Genomic DNA, 14,083 nt, shown 5'->3' on the forward strand with positions numbered 1-14,083 from the left:
TGTTTTTGAAAAAGAACAACAAAATCAACTACTTAAACACGCAAGTTTCCCTATTTTAGTCAAAATCTGGAAAATTTAAAATTAATGAAAAATCTTTGTAAAAATGTAATGTCTTGCGCTCATAAAATTATTCGTGTTTTGCATCAAAACTAAACTCACTTTTGGAACCTTGCAACATAATCTTTAAGACATATAAATACTTAAAAAGTTTTGACTACTGCTAAGGAGGATTTGTGTTGCATGTTGGACTCACAATTTGTGATAGTAAATGGAAGAAAATCATGAGGACCTCAAAATGACATTATAATATGTCTTATGTAGCTATTTTCATTTTCTAAGCGCTATTCAAATACTGTCTAATAGCCAGCATTTCTCTGAGATGAGGCATTTAGAATTACAAAGACTGGCATATGAGATTAAGGCATTTAGTCTAGTATGCTGTTTCTGATAGTACACTATGTCAGCTTTCCTGGCGAGGAGTGGATGGAATGTTCTGCTAAAATATAAAATTTTCTGCTTTTTTTTTTTTTTCCTGTATTTAGCCTGCTCAGTTCAAATTTAGCTTTTGTCCTAAAGCGGTAAGATTTTTAAAATATTGTAAATATTTCAAAAACTATAAATACTTATAAATGCCTTCAACTGCTTCACTTTCAAAGCTCTACAAAGTGCAACTGAAGATCATTTCCCTCTGTTTGTCTTCACTTTTCCTGTGTTGTTGCATTCAAAACTAGTTGGCAGAGATCTGATGGATTTACTGCTTCAAAGCCAATGCTGTTGTCATTAGCTCTTTCCACAGGTTTCTCTAGAAGAGAATAATAATCAGATAGTAAAAAAAAAAAAAACAAGTTATGTCTACGACTTATTGTAGTGTTGCTCACACTTCTGCACTCTGATCCGTTTTCAATACAGCTTCTAAAATTATAACTGTAGAATAATTCAGGTTGGAAATGTCTTCAGGAAGTCATTTGACCCAACCTCTTGCTCAAAACATGGCTCACATAAAAGTTTTATCCTGTTTCTCAGGACTGCATCCAGCTAAGGTTTGAACATCTCCAAGGACAGAGAAGCCACAGACTCCTGGGCACTTATACCAGTGATCACTCTCTCTTTGGAACTAAAAAAATAAAAAATTATCATATTCAGTCTTTGGCCTAACTCTTTGTCTCTCACACACACGACAGCTCTTTGATGGAAATTAATGTGGCCTAAATTCTATCTCTGTCCCCGTTGATGGTATTTCCTATTGTCTGGCTGTAGACCTTCAGAGGGACGTAATCAATAGAAAACAGCAGGGACCGGGCCTGGGTTGAAATGTAGGCCACCTGAATCTAGGCTTTTGACTCTGTCATACACAGCTGCAACTTTCTACCTTTCCTCTAAATACCAAGCACTTTGTCTCCTGTCATATAAATCAGCCAGAGCCAGGTTTTTCTATTCTAGCTGGGTTTGTGTGACTTCCTCCTCGCTGGGTGCCTTCCAGTAGTGCATTAATCAATACGACTCAGAGCTGTCTCTGGCGTTTTTGTTGTTTTAGTCAGCTCTTCCTCAGAGGCTAACTGCCTGGCCACCTTACAAGAAGCACCACTTTTCTCAGTCTTTTCCAATTGTAGAAAGAAAGGAGCGTTGGGAAGGAGGATGAAGTTGGTTAGCGAGAAATGAGACTTTTTTTATTTAAGGCGTCTCTTTCTTTTGATCTCGTGCTGTCATTTCAGTGTGAATTTCTGGTTTTGCATTATCTGCTAGAATGTCAGATCATTGTGATGGAAGCCAGATACTGAGATAGATAGATAGACACACATATGCAGAAGTAAAGACATTTAATTGAGACCAGTAGAAAACGAATGTTGTGGCAATATTTAAAAATGTTAAATGGGACAACCCAAGTAATTACAGGCCTGTCAGGCTGACATCGATCCTTGGTGAAATAAGAGAGCATCTGATATAGGGCTCAGTTAGTAAGGAGCTGAAGGATGGAATTAATGCCAATCAACATGAGTTTATGGAAAATAGATCCTGTCAAACTAACCTGAAATATCTTTTTTCAGATTACAAAATAGTTTTTAAAGTAACACTATTGAGGTACCGTACGCTGCAAGTTATTTGACGTGGTTGTGCATAACACTTTCATTGAGGAACTAAAAAGACATGAAAAGCAGATAGCACACATTAAATGAATTGTATTTTTTTTTTCTTAGTGATGGATGACAAGATCTAATTGTAAGTGCACTCTCATTCTACAGTAGACATTTTCAGAATATTTGTTTCTTGGCCACATGCAGTTTAACACTTTTTCAGCATCTGGGAAGAAGTACAAAATTATCACTGATGAAGTTTACAGATGATCAAAGTAGAATTTACTTCTGAGGAGCACAGTTCACTTTTCCAGTGAGACTGTGAATGTTTGATGAGCTGAACACAAATCACATCTAAGACCAACTGTGAAGTCCTACAGCTAAGAAGAAAGAGTTTACAGTAATACTATTTTTGTATGCTTGATGGTCAAAGACTTTCGAGAAACAAGAAGGAAGAGATAATACCCTTCAGTGTATCAAATAATGCAGTTAAAAATGCGGGCTGTCTTCCTGGCTGAGTCTGTGTCTTCACTTCTCCATCTGTATCAACCAGTTTCATATAAAAATTTGTTTTTACTGTAAAACTTTCACAGCAAAGAATGCTGGCCATATGAGGTCGAAGACTACCTTAGAGCACATCATCTTTGAAAAGGCTGGAAGGTTTCTATCCTTAATCATCCATCACAGTCCACATAAGCAACTTAATCTAATTCTCAGGTATATAAGCAAGAGACTCTTCTGTTGCTATTCAAGCAGTTAATGGTTATTGCTTTAAAAAATATGTTGCCAAGTTAGGGACAAATAAAGTGTAGGCACAACTTTTGGTTGAAAAACCTAACTGGGCCTGGGATGGCAATTTCTTAACCAAGACAAGATGATTTTCCAAAACATATCCCTGAGAAACTAAACAGGAACTCAGTCAAGGTAGTTCTGTACATCGTTTCTTACCATACACCTGCTCACAAACCATTTTCAGCATGCCTGAAATGCCAGTATCTCATACTGTGCTTTTCCATCCTTTCTCAGGAAGTAATATTACAGGTAATATTGATAAGAGGTTTTCTCCCTTCTGTTTGACCTACTCCCCCAAATATTTGCACCCTCTTTTTGAACAAAACCATCCTGACTAGCACAATCTTCCCTTTTCTCCCAAAAAGTATATGCTGTTTGCTAATCTCCATCAGAGTATCTTGGCTCCCCCTCAGTACATTACTCCAACTTTAGCCAAGGTGTTACCTGTAGTACCTGCAGCCCTTCACAGATATCTTGTAACCTAACAAGCCACCACTCTTGAAGCACAAACATGTTTATGCAGCATGGCAGTTAATTAGATCAGGACAGATTCTAATATTTGGTCTTAACAGACACTACTGCCCGTGTGCCACAAAGTAACTTTGAAGAAAGCTTTAAAAAAATATTAAAAGTCTGCATCTAAAGACGTGGATGAATGAATTGACTACAGGATATTTCTATTACTTTGACGTTTCATCAGTGTTTCTCCTAGGACTTTTCTACAGTTGCAAGTTAATTCAAGCAAAGGTGGGCTGTTAATTTAAAATGAAACAACTGCTCCTGAGTAACTCCCCATTCTCTTATGCCAGAAAAAAACAGTGGTCTACTCTTATTTAGTAAATCCATCAAAAATTTTTCTAGCTTTCCATCTGAAAAACTTCCACAAGGCATTTCAAAGTAAATATTGACTTGTGGTGTTTTGCAGCAATAAAATAATTTCTGGATAATTTAATGACTAAAAAGCACTTTTATTTCTTCAAAGACCAAACCTAAGTAGGACCTCTTCTGTACCTATCCTTTCTCACTACAGCACTGTCTGTACGTCCCACTGAAGCTTTCTTCACAGCTGCTGGCTTTTTTTATTTTTGAGTTACTTTCTCACACAGTAAACAGTAAGTGCTCCGAGAGATACCTTTCAACTAGAACAGGTTCCATTTTAACTTCTCTAGAAGCAGTTTTTAAGATCCAGGTAGTTTCTGCTTTTCCATCTTGCTTCACACCATCTAGCTGTTCACTGTCTGTTACAGACATATTTCCCCTGGGAAAAATCCACAGTCTACTCTTACACTGAGTGTTTACGTGTTTCCCTGCAGAAAGGGATCTGGGGGTGCTGGTTGACAGCAGCTCAACAGGAGCCAGCAGTGAGTGCCGTGGCAGCCAAGAGGGCAAACCCATCCTGGGGTGAATCAACAAAGCATTACCAGCCGGTCAAAAGAGTTGATTATTCCACTGTATTCAATGTTGGTGTGGCCTTACTTCGAGCGCTGTCTGCAGTTCTGGGCCCCACAATTTTAGAAGGAGGTGAAGGTCCTTGAATGCATCCAGAGAAAGGCAACAAATTTGGTGAAAGGGCTGGAAGGCATGTCCTGTGAGGAGTGGCTGAGGACTTCAGGTTTTTCTTGTTTGGAGAAAAGGAGGCTGAGGGTTGACCTCATTACTCTCTACAGCTTCTGGAAGATGGGGCATGAAGAGGGAGGTGCTGAGCTCTTCTCCTTGGGATCCAGTGACAAAACATGTGGGAATGGTTCAAAGCAGCACCAGGTGAGGTTTAGACTGGATATTAGGAAGCGTTTCTTTACTGAGAGGGTGGTCAAACACTGGAACAGGCTCCTAGAGAGGTAGCTGATGTCTCAAACCTGCCAGTATGTAAGTGGCATTTGAATGACGCCCTTAATAACATGCTTTAACTTTTGGTCAATCCTGGAGTGGTCAGGCAGTTGGACTAGATGATTGTTGTAAGTCCCTTCCAACTGAAGTAATCTAATCAAGACCCCTTTTTGTGGAAACTTTCCACAGAGTAGTGGATACTATTTTACTTCCCCTAATTTGTATATCTGAATTTCCTCTGACTTGATTTATTCCCATGCTCATCATCTCTATCTCCTAGCCCTCTCTGAGGCTAATTCACTTTTGAAGTTTACGGACTGGATTTAATTGACTTTTGCTGTTTACAGACTAGTTTTGAAACTTTTTTTTTTTTTTTTTGTTATAATTGAGCTAACTTTTGTCCCATGGAGCAATTCTTCAACATGAAGTACAGAAACATCAGTGTGTGTCAGATACCAGACTTTCATAACTAATACTACAATTGTATAAATTGTGTTTAAGTATTATAATTGTGCCCAAAGGCCAAAGAGATAAAAACCATTTTGTTGTTGTGTAAATGGATGAATAATAATTGCCTATGTCCCAGAGGTCTTACAATCAAAAATTTTTTTTGTCTTTTAACTTAATTGGAAATAATTAATATTTATCACTTTTAACACCAAAATCCCAGACTGGGATCTATTTTCTCCACCCACTTCCCATCCTGTACTCCTGTCTGCTTACTCAGTCCACCTGAGAAATAGTGTGTAGAAATAGTGCTTTAATCAGCCATTTTAGGGCATACTAAAGAATATTCCTAACTGGAAATGTTAAAGACTGCCAGATTCAAATATCTATTACCTGTTACACAGCAGTGAGGCTGATGAAGTTCATGCACGTACTGCAGAGGCATTTGAGATTAGCCAAGCTCAGCTGAGTGAAATTGCAATGGGTGATTTGCCCGCTTAAGCAGAGAAGCAATCATTGCCTTTCGTTTGTTTAAGAACCCTTTAGAACCAAAGTAGCACCTGTATTTTTGTTTGAATTAAATGTAATAACTTTAGTAAAATTATTTCTTTGGTATCTGTCCAGTATTGTAGGAGATACTATGATGACAAGAACTGTTATCTAGCAAGTGGAACACTAATGGTTCTGTAGTAGCCAACATACAATATTTTAACACAGATTGCCTCTTTGTTTTTGTTCTTGCAATGCACTTTCTGTCTGGAGAGAAAGCACCTGAAAAGATGGCATACTCTCCAGAACAAAAGTCTGTCTGTCCTTGCACCTACTAACAATGAGGATAATGGTATAAGAAACAAGGTGGTTACTTTCCCTAATATAGTGTGGTTTTAATCAGTATTTTAGCAGCTTCTTGAACTGAAGCTGTGTTGGGATCAGGATGTTTAACAGCCATGCACATACTGACTAGACACTGTTTTGTTAGCTCTGTGCTCCATAACACCCTGTGACAGTGAGCTCCCTAGTTTGCCGTCTCGTGGTTCCATTGGCTGCCTCCTTATTGTCTTCTAAACAACAGTAATGGAGAATTTCTTATTCACCTTCTTCAAACCACTTTTCATTTCATAGAGCTCTACTGCAGCTAGTTGAAGAATCTTAGAGTTTTAGTATCTTCTTGTGTGAAACCTCATTTATGCCTTTGATCATCCTTTTGAGATGGAAGATCAAAACCACATGCTGGACACAGCCCTGTTATGGTGGAGGACTGGGGGATGAAGTCTCTCTTCTGTGGTGGGTTACATGATGAGGTTGCCTCACCTGTACCGAGCCCTCACCTATTCTGTGTCATGTTGTCGCTTGCCTCTTGCTAATTACCCACACAAAACAGCAGCTATGTCTAAAGGAGCTATAACCATGCAGAAAAAAGAGATCCTTAAGGACCTACCACTGTGAATTTTTTTTTTTTTTTTCTCTCTTTGCACCACCTTCTTAGAATAATGGAATCATAGAACGGTTGGGGTTGGAAGGGACCTTAAAGATCATGTAGTTACAAGCACCCTGCCATGGGCAGGGACACCTTCCACTAGATCAAATTGATCAAAGCTCCATCCAATCTGGTCTTGAACACTTCCAGGGTTGGGGCATGCACAACTTCTCTGGGCAACCTGTTCCAGTGTCTCACCACCCTCACAGTAAAGAATTTATTCCTAATATCTAATCTAAATCTTCCTTCTTTCGGTTTAAAGCCATTAGCCTTTGTCTTATCACTATACATCATTTTAAAACGTCCCTCTCCAGCTTTCTTGTAGGCCCTGTTTAGGTACTGCAAGGCTCCCCAGACCTTTCTCTTCTCCAGGCTGAACAATCCCAGCTCTCTTAGACTGTCTTCATAGGAGGAACTGGATATCATAATCAGGACATACTAAGGACAGGAGGATAGTGAAGCTCAGAGATGACTCCAGCAGAGATGAAAGCAAGAGGCTTGGCTGAGTCAGGAAGCATCTGTACTACAAGACAGCATCCAAGATGATGGCTGGATCAGGCCAGAGCAAGGCTTGTTAGGAGTTAAACCAGGGCTACTATAACATAAGGCAAAAAGTAAGGGAGAATACTTATCTGGCATTGTTACAGTTACTGTCACATTTCTTACCTGCTGGGCTTGTCCTGATAGAGCAGGTCACAGGCCTATATTTCACTAATGAGGTTAATCAAGACCCTGGGAAATGGGAACAGACACTGCCTACAGGGTTAGGTTATACACACAGGGCCTGGTACAATCCTCTACAGCGATACATGCAAAACTCCTCTGGCAAATGATAAATCACGGAATATTTATTTCTATCTCATGTTATTAATCCATGGAGGGTTTTAGATTCTTTAGGAAATTTTAGTGATGGAAATCTTGTTTTTCTATTTCTAGTTTGCAGTCTTCAAATGTGCTGTTTGATTTTTGCCATTCTTGCTGACATATTGTCAAATTATTTTAAAAATGATAAAATTATCCAGCCGTTAAAGAAATAAGGAAACAAATAATCAATGCTGAACCATGTTGGTTGACTGTGTTCCTTTCTTCAACAATAAATTGTTTAAAATGAAACACTCATCCATCTTTTTTGGTCTTCGTTTTAACAATTTTGGCTTGATTTAGAAATTCCATACTTTTCTACTGTAGGGAAATATAAAGCGATGCAGTTTTCAAGATGTTCCCTGTCTTTTGAGTTTTCAGCGAAGGGTAATATAATTGTTATTTGTTAGATTACAAGTTTTGTTTTCATCCCACCATGCCAATGGCTGATACCCTTTTCTGTAATAATCTAAGTCTTTCAGTTATGTAGCTTTTAGAGGAACAAAACACTAGAAATCCCATGGATACTGGTGCATGGTGGAAATTCTGTATCACTGCAGAAGATTTGGACTTTTATATGCTCCTATGTGACAGCTGAAGTTCCTGTGGGATCAATAACTTTGAACTAAAGGAAAGCATTACGAGACATATTTGTCTTTCTGCTAGCATAGGGATTTTAGTAGAAAAATGTTTCAACCTGTGGGCTGGAACACGCAACTAATTGTCAAGCAAAGACCCCCAAAGATGGTGTTGGGTCCTGAATGAGGAAATCTACCCCAAATATAAAATGCAAGACAAAAAAACCTTGCCTTGTAAACCCAATAGAGGAAAACAACAGAAATGATCTGCTAGGGGGTTTTAAGATGCCATTACTGTGCAGATGTGGAAGGAGGGTTGGGCATGCAGTTTCCCCTGTGCATTCACATAGACTGGTGAAGGCGGGACCGGCTCCTGTCACCACAGCTGTGTGATTCTGCCCTGCAAACAAGAGTCCTCTGCTCCCTGTGTCTTCTCAGTTTGAACCATGCTGAAGAAGGAAAACAACTTGAAAGATAACAGTGACAGTAATGCAGTGTCTCTTACCCTTCCTAAGGAACAAGGTGAATGGTCCAGTCCTCAGCTCTTTCTGTGTTGATGCAGACTGTATCAGCTCAGCTGGATGCAGCCTTGCTCTCGAAACACAGGCTACATCTACACTACCAAGTAAAACAGGCTGAAGATGACCAACTGGTAAAGCACAGTTTGCACCTGCACAGGTAAATTCTCTCACCTCCTAAAACAGGGTGGTTGTAGCCAAGCTTCGTTTAATGGATGTTTACTGGGCTACAGCAGCCCTTGAACTTTGCATAGGCATTGTCCAGCCAGACTTAAAACATATCAGGTACTGTATTGGCAATGAAATACTATGAACTATTCTGTAATTGATGGACAGTGCCCAGGCTCTGCTGGTTGACTGTTATGGACACAGCTCCAGGTGCTGAGTACAGCCTGGATACTTGCATGAGCCAGGTCAGTGGCCTGCAGAGCCTTGTTCTGGACACAGTAGAGACACTCTGCCATGGTACATGGCCCTGATTCTGAGCCTGGGCACAGCTATGACCCCGTGTACCTGTGTGGCCTCTGCTGCTGGAAGTACCTGATCTGCTGATGGGCTGGAAATCTGCCTGCTGCCTTACTGCAGGAAATGGTTCAGTAAGGCACTCACAGAGCGAAACTGAATTTTCATTAAGCATTTTCCAGCCTATTTGTAATGGCAAGAAAATTCACGATAAGCAGAGTTTGTTCATAGATAAGTTATAAACAGAGAAAAGAACTACATTTGTCAAATTGCTGATTTCCTACCAATTTCTCACTCAGCTCCAATTCTCAGCTATATTTCAGCTGTCCTGAGGATTAATTGGTTAATATTTATGGAACGCTGTGAAGATGAAGACTGCTAGAATGACGCTAAATGTTTTATTTACATGTTTTATAAGCAGCAGCCCAGCAGTCCCACATGGGGTTCAGACCATCCCTGTGTTCACAGATTACCAATACAGGTTGAATCAGGATGGCTTTTATCATGATGTAATGCATTTTTATTGCAGTACTAGAGCAAATGTATCCTTTAAATTATGTGATTAGTTTCAGTACAGCTCACTCTCCAGAATAGCTATCATAAAGCGTGAGGCTTTAAAAGCATTGCCAAATTTAAATTTAGACTTCAGTCTATGATTTCACGTCAAAAATTTATGCACAGCCTCATTTGTCAGGCAGCATTATTGATTTTATAATGTGTAATGTTTTTCTTATTGAAAAAGTGTTCCCAGGCCTGAGCTTATTAACACAGTGTTGATTACTCTTTGGGGGCAAGCAAATGGTTTTTCCATTTATTAAAGATGATAAGAAATGGGAAATCATGGGTTTTATATACACATTATGTGAATGAAAATTACGCTTACTGATTAAATAATGTGAGGCTTGAAAATTAAAGTATAACACAATGTTTCGCCTTTATAAAGTTGCATAAGTTGTTAGAAAATCTGCCTGTATTTTACACATCTATTAGCAGTGTTACTTTTTCCTCTTTTTACTGCAAAGTTTACATAAAAGCACAATATTGAATATGTGGTTTCAGCAATTCCTGCATCCACTAGAGTGATAACTCTCTGCTTGAGAAATCATCATCCTGTCCATAGTGAGCAGATTCAAACATGCCAGAGGATTATAGTTTTTGTAAGGAATAAACAGCAAGAGAGCAGAAGATTCAGAAGATTGCTAAGAAGCCTAAAATTGAAGATTTCTCTTAGGGGGAGGGAAAAGCTTTTTTTTTTTTCTCTAAGACAGGCAAGGGATTTAGATATCCAACTTGTTCGTTTGTTTCCGTATAGTGATGATGGCCTATGAAAATCTCAATTAAATCTTTCCCTAGCTGAATAAAGAAGCAAGCAGCCTTCTCTCTTTACCAGCGCTTCCTGTAGCGTTATAGTAAGTTGTATAATGCTGCAGTAGTGTAACAAGTGTAACACGGCAATATGGAACCAATGAGGGGCAGATCAAGCCTCTGGCTTCAATGTAATCTAAACACCTCTGTTTTCAGTATGACCAAGACTTCATTTGATATTTTTCCATGACACTGCTCAGCAGGTTCTCAGTCCTGCATACCTTGAGGTGTGCTCAGTTCTCAGTTCCTCAAAGACTCCATTGAAGATTCAGACGGAAGAGTTGTGCAGCTCATGTTTTTCCCTAGAAGCTGTCTTATTTGCACATTCTGGTTTTCACTGGGGAAATTGCCGTCTGAAGATCCTGTTATGTAGTGTAAACACATAAATAAGCTTTGCAGCAATTAATATTGGTCAAGTTTCAAGAGTATCCCCACATCTCCACTCTATTGGAATCCATTATCAACTTTTTCATTATTAACACACCACTCAATTTGGCTTTATAGAGTGCCCATAAACTCCTTCTATTACACCACGTTCATGTTTATATCCCAAGTCTTTCTCCTCCTCCCGGAGGAAGCTGTGGAAATACGTGTTACTTTCAAAACATGTAGCATTGGGCTATTACATTGCAGGGTTGATAGCGGCTGAATAGACAACTTCTTAGAAGTAATTCTCCATGTCCTCTTCTCCTTGATAGCTCAGAGTCTAGATCTCCTCTGGAGACTTAGTGGCAGATGGTGGTAAAGCTGAAATTAGCTGAAATCCTGCACTCTTCCAATGATTATCTTTCTCTCCGGAATGCAAAACAAGGGTAGATATCTCCCCTGAAGGAACCTGATATGGGTCTTGGGTGGGCACAGCAGGGAATTCGATGCAGTGCTGCCTTGTGAGTTTTCAGCCTCCTCTTCTGCTTAAGTCCACTTAGATTTTTAATTATGTTTTATATCCTCTTTTCATTTTGTTCACTCAGAAATACAGAATAAATCTTACCCCCTGTTTTCCATCCAATTCACTCACAGTCTTCTGTCGCAATTATTGTACTATAATCCTCTCTCTCTGTTTTAATCCTTTTCCATAGTCAGTTTATTTCAGAATTAGGATTCTTATCCTTTGATCTATTAATTTACAGTTTAACCTTATGCTCTCTTTCTGCTTTTTATTTGGGGCATTACTGAGGATTGTTTAAGTGAGCAGGAGAAGACAGAACAGGGCCTGCAGATTACACATTAAGGTTCACTAAAAGGAAGGCATTAGGTGAGTCCTCCTAAGGGATGGCAACTGGGAGAAAAATGCAATTTGAATTTGGATTTGAAAGCTAAGCAGAGTAGGGAAGTTAGAAATAAAAGAACTGGGCAACATTACTCTGATGTTCACTCATTGAATGGAACAACTTACGGTTCAATTTGCTGAATCACTTCAATTAAAATACAGCTGAATACAATTTGAAAAGCAAAAATCCCCTCTCCTCAGCAAACACCTCACACCTGTTTTCATTTTTTCCAAAGTTAATACTTTGGTTTTGGTATCGAATGCTTGAGAACAAAAAAAGCTTTATTTATTTATTTATTTATTTATTTATTTATTTATTTATTTTTCAAAAAGCCAAGAAACACTTGGGAATGTAGTGAAACTTTAAATTGAATGAAACTTTCCCTTTCAAGTTGAAAAATATATTCTTTGCAGGAGCCCGTTCATGTATTGGAGGTAGCAGGCTTAACGGCAATATTGTTTAATAGAAAATGGGGGGGACACAAAAAGTGAAAGACAGAATGGTTGCCTGAGTGGACAAGACAGAAGGAACACCACAATTAAATAGTGGACCTAGCACAAATACTGAGCCATTCCAGAAATTTGTTGCTATTTTTCATCATTTTCTTTCAGGTGCAGCTGTTGGTCTCCTCTTTTGGGAGAGAAGAGACAAGGAGTGAGGGTGGGATCAAGGAAGTGATTTATGTTTGTGTTGGCAGAGATGTCCATGGGGAAAGAGTTTGGAGCCCTGAGCTGAAACACTGCTTTAGCTGCATACTTCACACCTAACTGCAAGGAAGCAATCCCATGATTCAATTTCTCTCCTCCAAAATGGGAATAATGCATCCCTTACTCAGAGAGGTGCTATAAAAAGGTAAACCCATCAGGAGAAATAAAACATCGCAGTGAGAGAGGCCACTGAAAAAATCTACTCAGGATTCTTAACCCCACCTGGCCTCAACCTGGGCAGGACGCGGGGGTTCTCACAGCAGAGAACAAATACATCTTTGAAGGATCAATGATGTCTATGTGGGATTTTTAAAGGAAATAATAAAATACAAAGGAAAAAATAAAAAGTTGAAGGACTGCATGGAAATGAGAGTAACAGCTTCTGAGGAGTCTCTGCAATCTGTCATGTAAATAGAAAAGATACAGACATCTGCAAAGAACTTCTAGTACATATGGGGACACATTTCAGATTGTCTACCCTGCACCCAAAACATTGCACTGTGTTCCTTTGCATATTGGTGTGTTAGCAGCAAGTGAAAGTGAGAAAAGCTGCAGTCACCAGCCTCATTTTTTTTGCATAAATCAAGTGTACTTCAAAGTTTGCCCTTAATGACTTAATTATTTGTCCACCTGAGACAGAGTGCTCTAAAGTATGTCCCTAGAGGTGAACAACACAGTCACACCCGTCAACAGGAAGAAACCAGCTTGAGAAAATATCAAACAGAGAAAAAAAATCTGCTTCAGAACCAGCTCTTTGCAGGCTGTGAATTTTCCCAAGGGGAAAAATAAAAAAATCACGCATTTGCTTATCCAGATCAAAATGGTGCCATTTCCAAAAGTATAAAATCCCTAAAAAATGAAAATACAACAAGTGGAACAACTCCTTTTAAGTCACATCTTCAAATTTGAAAAATGTTGTGGCTTAGTCTTAAGAAGCCTTGCCTGTAGTGAATTGTAAATATTTTAAATTATTGTAAACAGCTCCAGTGGTATCTCTTAATTTATCTGATGCTTTTGTTTCAAATCACTGTAATGTCTAAAAATCCTGATGCTGTAATGAATGCTGATGCTACAATAGATGTACAACTCCATATATGAAAACTTGTTGTCAGATGAGAAGTCTTCCTGATTCTTACCCTCTTTGATGTGATATTCTGCTGCAGTGATGCCAGTGGTCAAAACACAGTAAAAGTGACCTCTCTTTATCTGTACACGAACTGCACATCTATTTTTCTTTTTTTTTTTTTTTGGTCACAGTTACTATAAACATCAAAGCAAGTCCACAGGTTTTGACTGTTTGAAAACTGCCAGCAAAGACAGAGAACTCTCTTAAGCCTGGAAGCTGGCTGTGACTCCTGGTTCTGGGTCAAGTGGCCTTTGTGAGCATGAGGAGGAATTCCTCTGAGCAACATTTGCTTTTTCTCTTCTGAAAAGAAGGGTTGTGGTCAGTTGGGGTTTTCTGCATATTGTTCTGTGGCAGCTCTGGAACCATTACTGGCGCATATACACCTGCTTTATAGCACATAGACACTCAAGGAGATGGAAAAAGATGCCCTGTAGTCTAGCCCATTATTAATGTGTCTGCTTCTTTAAAAGGTCAACCTATTTTAACGATCAATTCTGTGCGAGAAATGTTTTTTGAAAGGAGTGCTGTGATGTTCTTCTGATTTTGATTCTCTTAACCCCCCTGTAAAGTAATAGAGGTA

This window comes from Columba livia, chromosome 3 (assembly GCF_036013475.1).
Source record: "Columba livia isolate bColLiv1 breed racing homer chromosome 3, bColLiv1.pat.W.v2, whole genome shotgun sequence".
NCBI classification, from domain to species: domain Eukaryota; kingdom Metazoa; phylum Chordata; class Aves; order Columbiformes; family Columbidae; genus Columba; species Columba livia.